This window comes from Scyliorhinus canicula, chromosome 5 (assembly GCF_902713615.1).
Source record: "Scyliorhinus canicula chromosome 5, sScyCan1.1, whole genome shotgun sequence".
NCBI classification, from domain to species: domain Eukaryota; kingdom Metazoa; phylum Chordata; class Chondrichthyes; order Carcharhiniformes; family Scyliorhinidae; genus Scyliorhinus; species Scyliorhinus canicula.
In genome coordinates this window covers 208,532,849-208,553,045 of record NC_052150.1, presented here as the reverse complement: position 1 = coordinate 208,553,045, position 20,197 = coordinate 208,532,849, and the positions used below count along the sequence as shown (strand labels likewise).

The 20,197-nt window shown below is 49.1% G+C and overlaps 1 protein-coding gene across 6 annotated transcripts in view; it reads left to right on the top strand.

Annotated features, from left to right (window-relative positions):
* dpp6a (dipeptidyl-peptidase 6a) overlaps positions 1 to 20,197 on the top strand; it is a 1,618,183-nt gene that overhangs the window by 1,552,601 nt on the left and 45,385 nt on the right. The gene's annotated exons all lie outside the window — the stretch shown is intronic.

The window sequence follows — 20,197 nt, the reverse complement described above, 5'->3', positions numbered from 1 at the left end:
CTGCACATTCAGATCATCGACTATATGAATGGTGCTGCCCACCAACACCATATCAATCCTGGAAATATCCCATTTTAAAAGGCTTTTTATTGTAATTTACAAACTTGCCACTGGAGACTTGTCCACAAGATCATGAGTGGAGTCTGTAAGATTATGAGTGGCATGGACAGAGTGGATAGTCAGATGCTCTTTCCTCGGGTAGAGTCAAGTACTGGGGGAATAGGTTTAAAGTGTGCGGGGAAAAGTTTAGAACTGATGTGCGAGGCACGCTTTTTACACAGAGGGTGGTAACTATATGGAACACGTTGCCTGGGGAGGTGGTGGGAGCAGGTTTGACAGTAGTATTTAAGGGGCATCTGGACAAATATATGAATAGGATGGGAATGGAAGGAAACGGATTACGTAAGTGCATACGGTTTTAGTTTAGGCAGGTACCATGGTCGGTTTGGAGGGCCAAAGGGCCTTTCCTGTGCTGTATTGTTCTTTGTTCTTTGAATGTAAAATTAACATTGTCCAGTAGAATATTTAACTACTTTGCAATTTAGCGTGCCATCAGTCAGTGCACAAAAGACTGTGAGGAGGTAGCGTATATAGGAGCGAGGAGAAAATAAATGCTTTGTAGAAAAGAGGAATCTGACTTTGCAGAAGCAGAGTCATAGAATTGATGGTTTGAGTTATAAGGAGAGGCTGGATAGACTGGGACTTTTTTTCCCTGGAGCATAGGAGGTTTAGGGGTGATCTTATAGAGGTTTATAAATTAATGAGGGGCAAAGATAAGGTGGATAGTCAACATCTTCTCCCAAAGGTAGGGGAGTCACAAATGCGGGCAATTGGGACTAGCTTATCGGTAAAAACTGGGTGGAATGGACAAATTGGGCCGAAGGGCCTGTTTGCATGCTGCAAATCCCCATGACTCTATGGCTCTATGACAATCACTCTTGAGGCCACCTTTGTGCAGGGTTATGACTGAAGACTGCCAGTCGCATCCTCAACCTGTCTTCCATTGTCACATCACCACGGGGCTTGATGTTCAGGTTGATGGCTTGTTGAACAATCTGCATGTTGAGTAAACTTCAGTGGATGGAGTTTGTGCAGAGCCTCTCCTACTCCATCGTCCAAGGCAGCTAATGCCACGTTGGTGCGATACCACACAAAAAAGGACGCAGGTTTGATTTTGGGGTTTTCCTAGCCTAAGCATGCTGAAGAGACTCCTCTCCCCTTGGCATTGCCGTACTCCCCGCTGGCACTATTTGGGATCCTCTGCACTGTCAATTGGCATAAATCAGCATTAACCCTTGGCTAGGGGGGTTCTGAAATCTGAGTTACCTTCTCCAAGGCTCACTTTTTATATTCATACATGGAATGTGGGAGTCACTGGCTATGCCAGCATTGATTGCCCATTCTTACCAATTAAGGTTGACCAGCAGTACTAGCCTGGAGCTGTCTGGTTTAAAAGGCCAAATGTTAGCCTTCACTCCTCTGTTGCAAACAGGGATTGGCCAGGCAGTAGGATTTTGATTAGGAAAGTCTATTTGTAACGCTAACCATATGGGACTGCTTGTGGATGAAGAGCATCTCAACTCTCTTCCACGTCCCAGTCCTTCCAAATCCTTCAACCTCCCTGCACCTGCCAGGTTACTGCTCCAGAATGATTATCTATTCGCCACGTTTGAAATGTGAAGAACAAGAGCAAAAACATTAGGCAAGTAGTGCAGGAATCCCCTCATCTATCACCCTTCCTGAAAAGTTCTCTGTTTTGGACACTGTTGGAGGACGTGGTTTCTCAGGGAATCCAACAAGAACCAGGACCGTGGCACCATGTCTTACTCAGCCACAGGGAGTTGGGGATGGAAAACGAGTGGGAGACTAGACGTGACACCAGGATGGTATGTTGCATCTCTGGTCTCAGGGTCAAGGATGTCAGTGAACGGCTGTCAGACATTCTGAAGGGGAAGGGTGACCAGTCAAAGGTTGTGGTCCATATTGGTACCAACGGCGTAGGTAAGAAGAGGGATGAGGTCCTGAAAACAGAATATAGGAAGCCAGGAAATAAATTGAAACGCAGGACCTAAAAGGTAATAACCTCAGGATTACTCCCAGTGCCACGAGAACAGGGATAGGAGAACAGACCAGGGCGTTCGCGAATGGAGCGGCCGCAGCAAAGAGGGTCCCACAGGTCCACAAAATCGTGGCTTTTTTCGGGGGGATTTCCCGGCGGGTTTTAAAAAAAATTTAAGTCCCACAAAATCGCTGCTGCCTCCTTCGCCCTGCCCAGGCACTAAAGCTCCATTCCACGGAGCTGAAGGGAAAAAAAGAGGCGAGAGAGAAGAGACTGGTCCCGGTGTGCTGCACGTGGAGGAGGAGTGGAGATCGCGACTACGAAACAGCCTGAAAGTCGGAACACAGAGAGGATAAGACAAAAAAATAATAATTTTTTAATTCAACTTTCCTTTTACTCTCCTGAAAATTTTAAAATCTTTTTTTTAAAAAAACTTTTTTTTTTTAAATTCCTTTTTAGAAAAAAAATTGTTTTTAAAAGGAAAGAAACCCTTGGGATTTTTTTCTTTGGGGGAAAAAAAAAGAGTTTATTTTTCACACCAAAACCCAGTAAAGAGAGAAAGGCACATAACAGAAATATGCCTGCAAATAATAATAAACGGGGGAACGGCGAGATGCAAGAAGAAGCAGCAGCGAAGTCGAAGGAAAAAGGCAGGAGCTGCGGCCGCGCAGGCAGGCGACCCCATGGAGCGAGGCGGAGGTTCAGGCGAACCAGGAAGCAGAAAAGCTGGCGAGCCGAGCAGCGGGGCAGGAACAGGACGTGGCGACCATTCCCTCCCCCCCCCACAGGAGGAAGAACGGAGAAGCATGCTGAAAACGGAAATAAACGCCATAAAGGAGGAGATAAAAATGGAGATAGACGCCATGAGGGAGGGGGCACTCAGGACGGAGATCCACACAATGATGAAGGAAATGCTGGCGGGGACAACGGACAAAATGCAGCGAACCTTCGATGGCCTGGAAAGGAAAGTTAAGGCGTAGGAGAAAACGATTCAGGAGTTGGAGAGGGCCGCTTCGGACCAGAGCGACAGGATGGTAACTCAGGAAACCAAGGGGAAAAGGCTGGTAACGACCCTGGGGAGCCGAAGAGGGAAAGTGGAGGACCAGCAAAATAGGTCCAGACAGCAGAATGTTAAAATAGTGGGTCTGCCAGACGAGATGGAGGGCAGAGACCCAACAGGCTACGTCACCCAAATGCTGGGCAAGCTAGTGGGAAGGGAGAAATTTCCAAACCCCCCCCCAAAAATTGACAGGGCACACAGGTTGCTTCGACCCAGGCCCAAAGCCGGGGATCAGCCAAGAGCGATTATTGTGAAGCTGAACAGGTTCCAAGACAGGGAAAAAATCCTAAAGTGGGCCCGGCAGACAAAATCGAGCACGTGGGACGGGAAGATCATAAGGGTGTACCAGAACATTGGGGCGGACCTGGACTAGAACGGATTCCGTTACCTCGGGATCCAGATAGCCAGAGACTGGACACAGATCCACAAGTGGAACCTGATCAGCCTGGTGGAGGAAATAAGAAGAGACCTTCAACGGTGGGGCTCATTCCCACTCTCCATGGCGGGGAGCGTGCAGACGATCAAGATGAACGTACTGCCAAGGCTCCTCTTCCTCTTTAGATCCATCCCGCTCTTCATCCCCAGGCCTTTTTCCAAAATGTAGACAGTCTAATCATGGTGTTTGTGTGGGGGGGGTATGAACATGGCAATTCCCAAACCGACACTGCAAAGAAGGAAAATCAAAGGGGGCTACTACTGGGTAGCAAAGGCAGAAAGAGTGAGGGGATGGGTACAAGAACCCGACACAGATTGGGTACAAATGGAAGAGGCATCCTGTAAAGGAACGAACCTCCGGGCCCTGGCCACAGCAGCACTCCCATCCTCCTCAACAAGGTACACAACGAGGCCAGTGGTAACGGCCACGCTGAGAATGTGGACCCAGCTGAGACAACACTTCGGGATAATCAAAATGTCCCCCATGGCTCCAATATGTGGCTATCACAGATTCCCCCCAGCCATGCTGGATACCACCTTCAAAAGATGGAGGTGGGACGGGGGCACACTGACGGGGGACTTCTACATAGGGCACAGACTGGCGACACTAGACGAACTGACGAGGAAGTGGAAGCTAGCAAAAGGACAGGAAATGAAACACCTCCAGATAAAAGACTTCCTCCGCAAAAAGACGGTAGGGTCCCCCGGGGCCCTAGAAAACACACTACTAGAGATAGGCAGAAGCAACGATAAGGGGGGGCTTTCTGGGAAAATATATGGACAGCTACTGGACAGAGCCCAAACTCCACTGGACGCGACGAGACAAAAATGGGAGGACGAACTGCGGACAGAGGTAGGATGGGGACTCTGAAGCGAAGCACCGAGCAGAGTGAACTCCACCTCCTCCTGCGCAAGGCTAAGCCTAATGCAGCTCAAAGTGGTGCACAGAACGCACCTGACCAGAACCCGAATGAGCAGGTTCTTCCCGGAGGTGGAGGACAAATGTGAACGGTGTCATAGGGGCCCGGCCACCCACATGTTTTGGGCTTGCCCCAAGCTTGCTGGGTTCTGGACAGCCTTCTCCGAGGCAATGTCCAAGGTTGTGGGGGTGAGGGAGGGTAACAACAACAACGGGGAAGGGGGAGGAACCATAGACCGATCCAGAGGGCAACAAAATGCACATAGGGTCAGTTAAACAAAGGACAAACTAAACCTCTCTGTATAATAAAGTAGATTAGCGCGGGCGAGAAAAATGTGACGTGTATATATACGACTGTTTATAAATATGGGAAATGCCAATAAAAAGATTTTTTTTTAAAAAGGAGAATAGACCAGATGAATGTGTGGCTGGATGGTGCAGGAGGGAGGGATTTAGATTCCTGGGACTTTGGGACTGAGTCTGGAGTGATGGGACCTGTACAAGCTGGGTACGTTGCAGCCCAACAAGACCAGGGCCAATATCTTTGCAGATATTAGGGCTGTTGGGAAGGGTTTAAATTAGACTGCCAGGGGCAGGGAACCTGAATGGTGAGATACAAAGAGAGGGAAACAAAGATAGAAATGAAAGACAGAAAAGTAGAAAACAAAAGTGGGAAGGCGAAAGACAGAAGGCCTCGCAGCAAGTAGGGCCACAGTACAAAGAAACTATGTGGAAAAATATTGAAACGACAAGTCTAATAATCAGATTGCACAGGGCATTCACAATATGGTAGATGAATTAACGACTCAAATTGCTCGACACAGGTGCAATACAATTGTGATTATGCAGACATGGCTACAGGGTGACCAAGGCTAGGAATTGAATATCCGAGGGTACTCGATTTATTTGGGAAGGACAGGCAATGAGGAAAAGGAGATGTTAGTTCAGGATGTAATCAGTGCAATAGTGAGAGGATATTGGCTCACAAAACCTAGATGTGGAATCAGACTAGATGGAGCTAAGAAGCAACAAGGGGCAGAAAACATTAGTGAGGTTTTTCTGTAGGCCTCCAAATAGTAGTGGCAAGGTAGGGGATGATGTTTGACAGGAAATTAGGGGTGCATGTAACAAGAGTGCTCCAGTAATTATGGGTGACTTGAATTTACATATATATGTATATGGGCAAAGAACATTATCGGCAATACTGTGGCAGACGTATTCATGGAGTGTGTACGAGGTGGTTTTATAGACCAGTATGTCGAGGAGCCAACGAGGGAACATGCTACCCTAGATTTGGTATTATACAAGGAGAAGGTGTTAATTAATAACCTTGGAGTGCAGAATCCTTTAGGGAACAGTGATCATAACGTGATAGAATTCTTCATTACGAGGGAAAATGAACAAGTTTGAACTGAAACTAGGGTCCTAAATCTAATCAAAGAAACCTACGAATGTATGAGGAGTGAATTGGTTAAGATAGTTTGGGGAATTTCATGAAAAGGCAATGGTTAATGTTTAAGAAATGAAAAAATGCATTGCAACGGTTCTACATTTCGTTCTGGCGCAAAAACACAAGAAAAGCAGCCCAACCATGGCTAGCAAGAGAAATTAAGGGCTGTATTAGATACAAAGAGGAGTGATAAAAAGTTGGTGGAAGATGTAGAAAGCCTGAGGATTAGGAGAAATTCAGAAGTCAGCAAAGCTGGACCTAGAATAAGAGGGGAAAATTGAGTAAGAGAGTAAACTTCCAAGTAACATAAAAGCGTACTGGAAAAGTTGTTGTTTAATTTAGATTGTCCAATTTTATACCTGGCCTAGCTTTTCAGGCGTTTGGCCACTTGACCACATTGTTTAACAGACGGGAAACAGAGAGTAGGAATAAATGGGTATTTTCAGAATGACAGACTGACTAGTGGGGTCACACAGGAATCAGTGCTTAGGCCCCAGCTATTCACAATAGGCATCAATAATTTGAATGAAGGAACTAAATGCAATTTTTGTAATAATGTTTGTTGACAACAGAAGACTTGGTGGGAATGTGACTGGTGAGGAGGATGTTAGGAGGCTTCAAGGTGATTTAGACAAGTTGAGTGAGTGGGCAAATGCATGGTAGATGCAGGATAACGTGGTTAAATATGAAGTTATCCAATTCAGATGGAGAAACAGAATGGCAGAGTATCATTTAAATGACGGTAGATTAGGAAATATTGATGTACAAAAGGATATGGGTGTTTTTGTACACCAGTCACTGAAAGAAAACATGCAGGTACAGTCAGAAGTTAGGATGGCACATGGTATGTTGGTCTTCATTGCGACCAGGTGTGTAGATGAGGGTAGTGCAGTTGATGTCGTTTATGTGGATTTCAGCAAAGCCTTTGTCAAGGTCCCACATCGGAGACTTATAATGAAGGCAAATGCGCATGGGATACAGGGTAACTAGATTAGGTGGATTAAAAATTGTCTTCGCTGGAGGAGACAGAGGTTTTGACAAACGGCTGCTTGAGTGACTTGAAGCCAGTGACCAGTGGTGTACCACAGGGATCTGTGCTGGATCCTCTGTTGTTTTTTTCATTTATATAAACAACATAGGTAACTATGTGGGGAGTAGGATCAGTAAGTTTGTGGATGACACAAAGATTGGCCAGATTGGTTAACAGTGAGGCTGAGTGTCTTGGGTTACAGGAAGATATAGATGGGACAGTCAAATGGGCACAAAAGTGGCAGATGTAATTTAATCCTGAAAAGTGCTGCAAATCTTCCAAATCCTGCAATGTTAGCATTCATGACGACAGGGCTAGAATACAAGACCAGGGATGTACTTCTGAGGCTGTATAAGGCTCTGGTCAGACCCCATTTGGAGTATTGTGAGCAGTTTTGGGCCCCATATCTAAGGAAGGATGTGCTGGCTTTGGAAAGGGTCCAGAGGAGGTTCACAAGAATGATTCCTGGATTGAAGAGCTTGTCGAATGAGGAAATTTCAGGACTCTGTGTCCGTATTCGTTAGCGTTTAGAAGGATGAGGGGGGATCTTATTGAAACTTACAGGATACTGAGAGGCCTGGATAGAGTGAATGTAGAGAGGATGTTTCCACTTGTAGGAACAACTACAACCAGAGGACACCATCTCAGACTAAAGGGACGATCCTTTAAAACAGAGATGAGAGGGAATTTCTTCAGCCAGAGGGTGGTGAATCTGTGGAACTCTTTGCCGCAGAAGGCTGTGGAGGCCAAATCACTGAGTGTCTTTAAGACAGAGCTAGATAGGTTCTTGATTATTAAGGGCACCAGGGGTTATGTGGAAAAGGCAGAAGAATGGAGATGAGAAAAGTATCAGTCATGATTGAATGGTGGAGCAGACTCGCTGGGCCAAGTGGTCTAATTCTCCTCCTGTGCCTTATAGTCTTATGATCTTAAGTGTGTGGTGATACACTTTGGAAAGAGTAATGTGACAAGGAAGTACTCAATGAATAGCCTGAAACTGGGAAATTCCGAGGAACAAAGGGACCTTGGTGTGTTTGTCCATAGATCTCTGAAGTCAGAAGGTTAATAGAGTGGTGAAAAAGGCACATGGGACATTTGTCTTTATCAAACGAGGCATAGATTACAAAAGCAGGGAGGTCATATTGGAGTTGTATTGAACTTTGGTGAGGCCACAGCTGGAGTGCTGTGTGCAGTTCTGGTCACCACATTATAGGAAGAATGTGAGTGCTCTGGAGGGGACACAGAGGTGATACACCAGGCTGTTGCCTGAGATGGAACATTTAAGTTATGAAGAGAGGTTCGATAGGCTTGAGTTTTTTCGCTGAAGCAGAGAGGACTGAGGGGGTGACCTGATCGAGGTGATTATTATGAGGGGCATGGACAGGGTGGATAAGGAGCAGCTGTTCCCCTTAGTTGAAGGGTCAGCTACAAGGGGACACAGGTTCAAGGTCAGGGGCAAGAAGTTTTGGGTGATTTGAGGAAAAACTTTTTTTACCCAGAGGGTGTTGATGGTTTGGAATACACTGCCTGGGAGGGTGGTAGAGGCAGGTTGCCTCACATCCTTTAAAAAGTACCTGGATGCGCACTTGGCAGATTATAACATTGAAGGCTATGGGCCAAGTGCTGGCAAATGGGATTAGGTCGGCAGGTCAGGTGTTTTTCATGCCTCGGTGCAGAGTCGATGGGCCAAAGGGCCTCTTCTACACTGTATTAATCTGCGATTGCAAGAAGACATGAGTACAGGTGCAAAGATGTTTTACTGTAGCTGTACAGGACGTTGGTGAGACCGTACCTGGAGTATGGTGTGCAGTTTTAGCCTGCTTATCTGAGTGAGGATATAGTTGCAACAGAGGGAGTGCAGCAAAGGTTCACCAGACTGATAGCTGGGAATGCAGCATTGTCATATGAGGGGAGATTGGATTGACTAAGCCTGTATTCCCGGAAATTAGAATAATGAGAGGCGATCTAATTGAAACCTATAAATTTCTGACAGGGTTGTACAGACTGGATTCAGGGATGTTGTTTCCTTTGTCTGGGGGTCCAGAACAAGGGGACACAGTCCCAGGATACGGGGTAAGCCATTTGGGACTGAGATGAGGAGAAACCTCTTCACATCTTCACGCTGGGCAGCACGGTAGCATGGTCGTTAGCATAAATGCTTCACAGCTCCAGGGTCCCAGGGTCGATTCCCGGCTGGGTCACTGTCTGTGCGGAGTCTGCACGTCCTCCCCGTGTGTGCGTGGGTTTCCTCCGGGTGCTCCGGTTTCCTCCCACAGTCCAAAGATGTGCGGGTTAGGTGGATTGGCCATGCTAAATTGCCCGTAGTGTCCTAAAAAGTAAGGTTAAGGGGGGGGGGGGGGGGGGGGGGTTGTTGGGTTACGGGTATAGGGTGGATACGTGGGTTTGAGTAGGGTGATCATTGCTCGGCACAACATCGAGGGCCAAAGGGCCTGTTCTGTGCTGTACTGTTCTATTCTATTCTATCTTCAGCATTAATGACCTTCCTTCCAACCAAGGGTCATAAGTAGGGAAGTTCAATGATGACTGCACAATGTTCAGCACCATTTGCGACTCCTCAGATACTGAAGCAGTCCATGCCCAAATGCAGCAGGACCTTTTTTAAATCCAAATTTAGAGCACCCAATTCTTTTTTTTTTCAATTAAGGGGCAAGTTAGCGTGCCAATTCACCTACCCAGCACAACTTTTTGGGTTGTGGGGGTGAGACCCACGCAGACGCGGGGAGAATGTGAAAACTCCACATGGACAGTGACTGGGATCGGAGCTGGGTCCTTTGTGCCATGAGGCAGCAGTGCGAACCACTGCGCCACCATGCTGCCCAGGAAATGCAATATCCAGGTTTGGGCTGACAAGTGGCAAGTAACGTTCGCACCACACAATGACCATCTCCAACAGAAGAGGATCTAACCATCGCCCGAGATATTCAATGGCTTTACTATCGCTGAATCCTCCACTATCAATATCCTGGGTGTTATCATTGACCAGAAACTGAACTGGACTAGCCATATAAACACTGTGGTCACATGAACAGGTCAGAGGCTAGGAATCCTGCTCAAATCCTGACAAACCCCCCTCCCCCCCCAAGCCTGTCCACGATCTACAAGGCACAAGTCAGAAGTGTAATGCAATACACCCCACTTGCCTGGGTAGGTCCAGCTCCAACAACACTCAAGAAGCTCAATACCATCCTTTACAAAGCAGCCTCACTTGATTGGCACCCATCCACAAACATTTACTCCCTCCACTACTGACAAGCAGTAGCAGCAGTTTATACCATCTGCAAAATGCACTGGAGGAACTCACCAAGGCTCCTTAGGCAGCACCTTCCAAGCCACTGACCCCTACCATCTAGAAGGACAAGAGCAGCAGATACATGGGAACACCGCCACCTATAGGTCCCCCTCCAAGTCACTCACGATCCTGATTTGGAAATGTTCCTTCACTGTCTCTGGGTCAAAATCCATGAACTCCCTCCTTAACAGCACGGTGGGTGCACCTACACCACATGAACTGCAGTGGTTCAAGAAGGCAGCTCACCACCACCTTCTCAAGCGCAACTAAGAATGGGCAATAAATGTTGGCCTAATCAGCGACGTTCGTATCTTGAAAAATGAAAAAAAAAGCATAGAGGATGTTGAATTTGTGGAATTCTTTATCATAGAAGGCTTGTGGAGGTTAAGTCACTGAGTACATTTAAGAAGAAAATGGACAGATTTCTAAACTCAAAAGTTGTGAAGGGCTATGAGGAGAGTGAGAGAGTATGATGTTGAGATAGAGGGTCAGCCATGATGATGTTGGATGGTAAAGCAGGGTCGAATGGCCTACACTTGCTCCTTTTTTCAGTGCTTCTATGTTTCTGAGGGTTCTCCAGCGGTGGCCCTTCCCAAGACCCAGGGCCCAGATGGAGAAATTTCATCCCCAAAAACTGCCAGCCAAACAGAGGCAGACAGACGTATGTTGCTGGCAGCACCAATGTGGGAGCGGTGGCTTTTCTTTTCATTCATTTGATTCAGCATTCATTGTCCTGCCGTCAAACTGAATGGCTCACTCGGCAGGACAGCTTAGAGTCAACCATCGTGCTTTGGATCTGGAGTCTCATGTAGGCCAGACCAGATAACGACAATAGTGAACCAGATGAGGTTTTAACAATGATTGACAATGCTATGGAGGATAAGGTTGAATCCATTTGGGTGGAAATCAGGAATAGTAAGGCGAAAAAGTCACTGATAGGAGTAGGCTATCGGCCACCAAATAGTAAAGTTATGGTGGGGCAGGCAATAAACAAAGAAATAACTGATGCATGTAGAAATGGTACAGCAGTTATCATGGGGGATTTTAATCTACATGTCGATTGGTTTAACCAGGTCGGTCAAGGCAACCTTGAGGAGGAGTTTATAGAATGTATCCGCGATAATTTCCTAGAACAGTATGTAATGGAACCTACGAGGGAACAAGCGGTCCTAGATCTTGTCCTGTGTAATGAGACAGGATTGATTCATGATCTCATAGTTAGGGATCCTCTCGGAAGGAGCGATCACAATATGGTGGAATTTAAAATACAGATGGAGGGTGAGAAAGTAAAATCAAATATTAGTGTTTTGTGTTTAAACAAAGGAGATTACAAGGGGATGAGAGAAGAACTAGCTAAGATAGACTGGGAGCTAAGACTTTATGGTGGAACAGTTGAGGAACAGTGGAGAACCTTCCAAGCGATTTTTCACAGTGCTCAGCAAAGGTTTATACAAACAAAAAGGAAGGACGGTAGAAAGAGGGAAAATCGACCGTGGATATCTAAGGAAATAAGGGAGAGTATCAAATTGAAGGGAAAAGCATATAAAGTGGCAAAGATTTCTGGGAGATTAGAGGACTGGGAAATCTTTAGGGGGCAACAGAAAGCTACTAAAAAAGCTATAAAGAAGAGTAAGATAGAGTATGAGAGGAAACTTGCTCAGAATATAAAAACAGACAGTAAAAGTTTTTACAAATATATAAAACAAAAAAGAGTGGCTAAGGTAAATATTGGTCCTTTAGAGGATGAGAAGGGAGTTTTAATAATGGGAAATGAGGAAATGGCTGAGGAACTGAACAGGTTTTTGGGTCGGTCTTCACAGTGGAAGACACAAATAACATGCCAGCGACTGATAGAAATGAGGCTATGACAGGTGAGGACCTTGAGAGGATTGTTATCACTAAGGAGGTAGTGATGGGCAAGCTAATGGGGCTAAAGGTAGACACGTCTCCTGGCCCTGAGTGCTAAAAGAGATGGCTAGGGAAATTGTAGATGCACTAGTGATAATTTACCAAAATTCACTAGACTCTGGGGTGGTCCCGGTGGATTGGAAATTAGCAAACGTGACACCACTGTTTAAAAAAGGAGGTAGGCAGAAAGCAGGAAATTATAGGCCAGTGAGTTTAACTTCGGTAGTAGGGACGATGCTGGAATCTATCATCAAGGAAGAAATAGCAAGGCATCTGGATAGAAATTGTCCCATTGGGCAGACGCAGCATGGGTTCATAAAGGACAGGTCATAGAACATAGAACATAGAACAGTACAGCACAGAACAGGCCCTTCGGCCCTCAATGTTGTGCCGAGCCATGATCACCCTAATCAAACCCACGTATCCACCCTATACCCGTAACCCAACAACTCCCCCCTTAACCTTACTTTTATTAGGACACTACGGGCAATTTAGCATGGCCAATCCACCTAACCCGCACGTCTTTGGACTGTGGGAGGAAACCGGAGCACCCGGAGGAAACCCACGCACACAGGGGGAGGACGTGCAGACTCCACACAGACAGTGACCCAGCCGGGAATCGAACCTGGGACCCTGGAGCTGTGAAGCATTTATGCTAACCACCATGCTACCCTGCTGCCCTGGGGTGGGCCTGGGGTCATGCCTAACTAATTTAGTGGAATTTTTTGAGGACATTACCAGTGCAGTAGATAACGGGGAGCCGATGGATGTGGTATATCTGGATTTCCAGAAAGCCTTTGACAAGGTGCCACACAAAAGGTTGCTGCATAAGATAAAGATGCATGGCATTAAGGGTAAAGTAGTAGCATGGATAGAGGATTGGTTAATTAATAGAAAGCAAAGAGTGGGGATTAATGGGTGTTTCTCTGGTTGGCAATCAGTAGCTAGTGGTGTCCCACAGGGATCCGTGTTGGGCCCACAATTGTTCACAATTTACATAGATGATTTGGAGTTGGGGACCAAGGGCAATGTGTCCAAGTTTGCAGATGACACTAAGATGAGTGGTAAAGCGAAAAGTGCAGAGGATACTGGAAGTCCGCAGAGGGATTTGGATAGGTTAAGTGAATGGGCTAGGGTCTGGCAGATGGAATACAATGTTGACAAATGTGAGGTTATCCATTTTGGTAGGAATAACAGCAAACGGGATTATTATTTAAACGATAAAATATTAAAGCATGCCGCTGTGCAGAGAGACTTGGGTGTGCTAGTGCATGAGTCACAGAAGGTTGGTGTGACGCTTGGCGTGCGGCCTTGATGACCGTCGTCAAGGCCGCGCCGCCGTGACGCATGGGGCCGCGCTCCTAGCCCCGCCTGGGGGGGAGGATCGGCCCTGGAAGTGGCCGTGAAGGCTGGCGTGGGTCACGGCCTGTCCCATGGCAACCTTTACGATTCTCCGCATTTGTGGAGAATCTCGCCCAAAGAGTCACTCAAGGTTGGAATTGAACCCGAGTCCCTGGCACTGTGAGGCAGCAGTGCCACCATGCTGCCCCATAGATGCCAGCAGAGGGACCCCAGGCCAAATATAAGTGAGGGTGGGATGGGAGCCACTGGGTGGAGGTCATGGGATGAGAGAGATGAGGATGTCAGCAGCAAGGGCAGTGTTGGCTTTAGCAGGTCCTCCCCCATCTCCACATATTCTGCACCCCCCCCCCCCCCACCCCCGACCAGGACAGGCTGTAAAATCCAACTCCTAGAACAGCTGCAGCCGAGAAGAAGGTCATTTGGCACATCTTACCCATGCCAAATCTCTGATCGAGCAACCCCATTTGTATCATTCCCCTGTAGCCCTACAATCCCTGTCTCTTCAGATGTTTGTTTCATTCATTCACGAGATGGGGGTGTCACTGGCTGGGCCAGCACCTATTGCTCAGCCCAGGTCATTATTCAAATCTCTGTTGACCCTGCCCCCACCCCCTACAATCTCAGGAATGCTTCCCAGATCCGAAATCCTTGAAAGCGGTTTCCTCACTTTCTTTTTCCAATCACCTTTAAATTGGTGTGCCTGGACTCTCAAATCGTCCACCAATGGGACTGTTTCTGTCTATCTACACTTTCCAGACCCCTCATGATTTTGAACACCTCTATCAAATCTCCTCTTGATCCTCTCCGCCAAGGAGAAGTAATATTTTGCTTCATTTACAAGCAACATCCTGTTACCTTTTTTTAAAAAACATCTTTAAAAAAGATCTCATTATACTGGAGCACATACTTCTGGAAGAATGGAAAAACGGCTGCATGGCCCTCAAACTTAGTGGAGGAAGGGATCTGTCATGAGTTGCAAATCTCCAGGTTCTGCTCGGCAGTTTATGAAGCTCTGTCAACTTGCCCAACCAACTTCACGACGCCGACGACCCGATTCTTTCCCGGCCCCAGGTCACTGTCCATGTGGAGTTTGCACATTCTCCCCGTGTCCGCATGGATCTCACCCCCACAACCCAAAGATGTGCAGGGTGGGTGGATTGGCCGTGCTAAATTGCACTTGAATTAAAAAAATTAATTAATTAATTTAAAGAAAAACTTGCCTAAGTCTAGCTCATGACGCATGTCCTGTGATGCCCCATGCCTGCAAGATTTAGCCCAGTAGCTTTTATGTAGTGAAACTGGTGCAGTAGGTCAGGCCTTAGGACCACTCCAGTCAGATGGAAATGTGTGCGATTGTTCCATTTGAAGACTATTGATAGTCTCAATTCAACGTGCATTAGTTTACGCAGCTCAAGAATTGTACCTAATGTGGCACTGCTTGGGGGCCAATTGTTTGTGGGGTGGCTGGTGCATATTTTCGAGGCAGTTTTGTCAGGAAACACTTCTTCATGTAGAGCCCGGTCGAACTTTCTCCCACAAAAACAGCTGTGGATGTTGAAGGTCAATCCAAGTTGTCAGACCTCGGTGGCAGAATGGCCGAGTGGATTTAGGCTCCAGTCTCTGTGAGAATGTAGGTTCCAATCTCTGCCAGCGGTGGTTTGTGATTTTTCAGATTGAATCCCGTGTCTGCGCCGGTTTCCTCCGGGTTCTCCAGCTGCCTCTCACAGTCCGAAGAAATGCAGGTTTAGGTGGATTAGCCCTGCTAAAATTGCTCCTTGGTGTCCAAAGACAAAGGTTCGGTGGGGTTACGGGGATAGTGGGCCTAGATACTATGCTCTTTCCGAAGGTTGGCTCAGTCTTGATGGGCTGAATGGCCTCCTTCTGCACTGGAAGGATTCTATGGTTATTCAGCAAAAGGCAATAAGGGTAACATAAACTGAGATGAGAGGCATAACAACTGTAGTAGAACAGGGTTGAGGGGTAATTGCCTACTCCTATTCCTAGGTTATGATATAATTAAAAGAGGCAATCTTTACATTTGGTTAAGCTTCAAGGGTGCCTTAAATGGGGAGACCGCAAACCTGGTCCGGGATTCTCCCCTACCCGGTGGGGTGGGGGGTCCCGGCATGTCGGAGTGGCATGAACCACTCCGGCGTCGGGCCGCCCCAAAGGTGTGGAAGTCTCCGCACCTTTAGGGGTCAAGTCCACTCCGCCAGCTGGCGTGAACGGCCTTTGGCGCCACGCCAGCCAGGGCTGAAAGGACTTCGCCAGCCGCCGTAAGTTCGCGCATGCGCCAGAGCGTCAGCGGCTGCTGATGTCATACCGGCGCATGCGCAGGGGAGGGGTTCTCTTCCACCTCCACCATGGTGGCGAGGCCACCGTGGGGGAACCTGCCGGGCCCAGATCCCTCCATGCCCCATTAAGGACCCCAGAGGCCGCCCGCGCAGCCATGACCCGCCGGTAAGTACCTGTTGTAATTTACGCCGGCGGGACTGGCCGAAAACGGGCGGCCACTCGGCCCATCACGGGCCTGAGAATTTACGGGGGGGGGGGGGGGGGGGGGCTGCCAGTGGCCGCTGCCAGTGGCCGCCAACCGGCGCGACGCGATTCCTCCCCTCGCCAAATCCCCGGCACCAGAGAATTCAGCAGCCATCTCTCTGACTTTCTCTAATCCTAAGAGTTTTGCAATTTACAGTATATTTCCCCTCTATGTTAGACCTCCCAAAATGCATTACCTCACATTTATCCGGATTAAACTCCATGTGCCATTTCTCTGCCCAAGTCAGTGAGATCTGGGCGTGCAGGTCCACAGATCTTTGAAGGTGGCAACAGAAGTAGACAAGGTAGTCAAGAAAGGCGTTTATAGAGTGGATGGGCAGGCAATCTTTCCCAGGGTGGAGGGGTCAGTCACCAGGGGGCATAGGTTTAAGATCCGTGGGGCAAAGTTTAGAGGAGATGTGCAAGGTAGATTTTTTACGCAGAGGGTGTTGAGTGCCTGGAACGCATTGCCAGGGGCGATTGTGGAATCAGATACATTAACGGTGTTCAGAAGGCATCTTGACAAACATATGGATAGGATGGGTATAGAGGGATACGGCACAAGGAAGTGCTGAGGGTTTTGACAAAGGTTGGTATTATGACCGGTGCAGCTTTGGAGGGCTGAAGGGCATGTTCCTATGCTGTATTGTTCTTTGTTTTTTCCACCACCATCGGAAACTTTCTCTGTCTACCTTATCTAACCTGTCATAATCCGGTATGTGGTAACGCAGCCCTTTTAAGGGGGCGGGCATGATGGATCCCGTTTCTGGCTCAGGGCCAATCGCATGGGAGCATGCGAACCCTGGCCAATAGGGGGTTCGCCCAGGGTTCTGGGAGCAGGACCCTGGGAAGTGTGGACCCTGGAGCTGAAGTGATCAGGGCCGGGATTCTCCCTGACCCGGTGGGGCGGGGGATCCCAGCATGATGGAGTGGCGTGAACCACTCCGGCATTGGGCCGCCCCAAAGGTGCGGACATCTCCACACCTTTAGGGACCAAGCCCTAACATTGAGGGGCTAGGCCCGCACCGGAGTGGTTGGCGCTCCGCCGGCTGGCGTGGCCGGCTTTTGGCGCCACGCCAGCCGGGGCCGAAAGTACTTTGCCGGCCGGCGTACGTCTGCGCATGTGCTGGAGCATCAGCGGCTGCTGACGTCTTCCCCGCGCATGCGCAGGGGAGGGGGTCGCTTCTGCCTCCACCATGGTGAAGACCATGGCGAAGGCGGAAGGAAAAGAATGCCCCCACGGCACGGGCCCACCCGCCGATCAGTGGGCCCCGATCACGGGCCAGGCCACCGTGGGGGCATCCCCTGGGGCCAGATCGCCACGCGCCTCCCCCCAGGACCCTGGAGCCTGCCCGCGCCACCTGCTCCCGCCGGTCAGGTAGGTGTTTTGATTCCCACCGGCGGGGGAGGCTTGACAGCGGCGGGACTTTGGCCCATCGCGGTCTGGAGAATCGCCGGGGGGGCCCGCCAACCGGCGCGGCCCGATTCCCACCCCACCGAATCTCTGGTGGCGGAGTATTCGGGACACGCCGGGGGCGGGATTGACGCCGGCCGGGTCGGAGAATCCCGCCCCAGATCTGTTATAATGGGTATAATGTTATAATGGGTTCTGTGCCTGTTACTGACCTTTGCCTTTTATCAATAAACCGTTTGTTAACGTCTGGAAGCCTTGACTGTATGTCTCAAGCCACCACCTTGTACATTCAATCAAACCTTCCCTAATTTCCTTTCCTCCAAGCTAACCTTGTTACTAAACTCCATCATTCCTGCAACCATTCTGGTAAACTCTCAAGAACGTTGACATCTCTCCGAAAGTGTGGTGTCCACAGTTGAGCTCAGTATTCTAGTTGTGGCCTAACCAGAGCTTTATAAAGGATTCAGGATTACTTCCTTAATTTTGTACCTCTAATTATGAAGCCCAATTTTATTATTGTCACAAGTAGGCCTACATTAACACTGCAATGAAGTTACTGTGAAATGCCCCTGGCCGCCACACTCCGGCGCCTGTTCAGTGGCACTGAGGGAGAATTCAGAATGTCCAATTCACCTAACAAGCACGTCTTTCAGGACTTGTGGGAGGAAACCGGAGCACCCGGAGGAAACCTACGCAGCCACGGGAAGAACATGCAGACTCCGCACAGTCAGTGACCCAAGCCATGAATCGAATCTGGGAGCCTGGCGCTGTGAAGCAGCAGTGCTAACCACTGTGCTACCGTGCCACCCATATCCTATATGCTTTGCTCATTGCTCTCTCAATATGTAATGCTGCGTGCAGTGGGGATCACCACTGCTATAGTCTGCCAGTCTGAGAAACAGCCATTCACCATGGCTCACTGTTAGCTGATCTTCAGACAAACCTTTGTCCAAGCTAACTCTGACCCTCCTGTGCTTCAGTTTTTGTTAACCGGCCTTTTATGTGGTACTTTTTCAAACACTTTCTTAAAATCCAAATAGAAGACAGCCATAGCAGTCAAGTCCTTTTTCCCTTTAAAACATAAAACATTTGGCGCAGGCTCTCTGGATCTGTTGTGAAAGGACCTGGCATGTCAATGATGTTTGGTGGGACCGGACAATAATGGCTGCGGGTGGGGCAGAAAAATCCCCCTCCCCACTTTGTGTCAGTGAACAGTTAATGTAGTTTTTATAGAGATGTTTTCATACAAATCTCTGGAACTGAAAGAGACAGTCTACAGGAAGAAATGTTTTGACAGGCACAGCAATTCCCACAGGACAATGTCAAATCCATCGCCTGCAATATACTGTTCATATACCCGGAGTTTGGTCGGGAAAAAAGCATCTGTATAAAAAAAATAGAGGAGGGATGTTAGAACCATGGGCGGGATTCTCCGACCCCTCGGCGGGCCCCCGGGCCAATCGGCGGGCCCCCCGTGGTGATTCTCCGGCCCACGATGGGCCGAAGTCCTGCCGCTGACAGGCCTCTCCCGCCGGCGTGGATTAAACCACCTACCTAACTGTCGGGATTGGCGGCCGGGCGGGCTGTGGGGTCCTTAATGAGGCACGGGGAGATCTGGACCCGGCAGTTGCCCCCACGGTGGCCTGGCCTGCGATCAGGGCCCACCGATCCGCGGGCAGGCCTGTGCCATGGGGGCACTCTATTCTTCCGCGTCGGCCGGTGTAACAGTCCGCGATAGCCGAAGCGGAGATAAACCCTCTGCGCATGCGCAGGGATGACACCAGCACATGCTGGTGCTCCCGTACATGTGCCAACTAACGCTGGCCATTGGAGGCCCTTCGCCGCTAGTTGGCGTGGCGCCAAGCCCCTTCCGCGCCGCCAGTGCGGCGCAAACCACTCTGGCGCTGGCCTAGCCCCTGAAGGTGCGGAGGACTCCGCACCTTCGGGGCGGCCTGCGCCGGAGTGGTTCACCACTCCTTCTTGCCGGATTTGCCCGCCGTGCCAGTTTTCGCAAAATACCGCCCAAGGTTTTTGGAAAGAATTGGCAGGAGAATGTGAGGGAAAACGTTGGGTTGGATCCTCCCAAAATGGGGCTATGTCCCCATGTCGGCGTAAAAACGCTGGAGTTTTACTCCAGAGATTCCTGTAAAAAAGATGAACTAATTCAATGCCCTGCAGGGGGCTAGCAGGTACCCGGAGTGATTCTCGCAGCTTTAGCTGCGGATATGGGCCCCCGCACTTTCGGTTTGGCGTCTACGCATGTGCAGGCGGACTCAGACCGTGGAGCCAGATACAAAAATTAGACACCCCCGATCGGCCGCACGCCCGATCATCTAACCGCACGGATCTAACCCCGGCCGCCTATAAGGCCCCCCCCCAGTGTCCGATCACCCTGCCCCAGACCAGAGCTGCTGCGGACTGAGTCTGCAGCTGCCAAGCCAGCATCCCGACCGGCAATAGGTGGTTAGTTCCACGCCATCGGGAACTCGGCCAATCAGGAGCGGAGGATCGCTGGACGGGCCTCTGGCAATGGGCCCGCAGCTGCGTGGCATACGCCATGATCACGCCGATTTTCAGATTCCGGCGAATCACTGGACCAGCACCGGGCTGCAGAGAATCCAGCGCGTTGTTTGCGAGGAGATAGGAGAGGGGCTAAATTAATATTTTTCATCAGTATTCACACAGGAAAAAGACAATGTTGCCGAGGAGAAT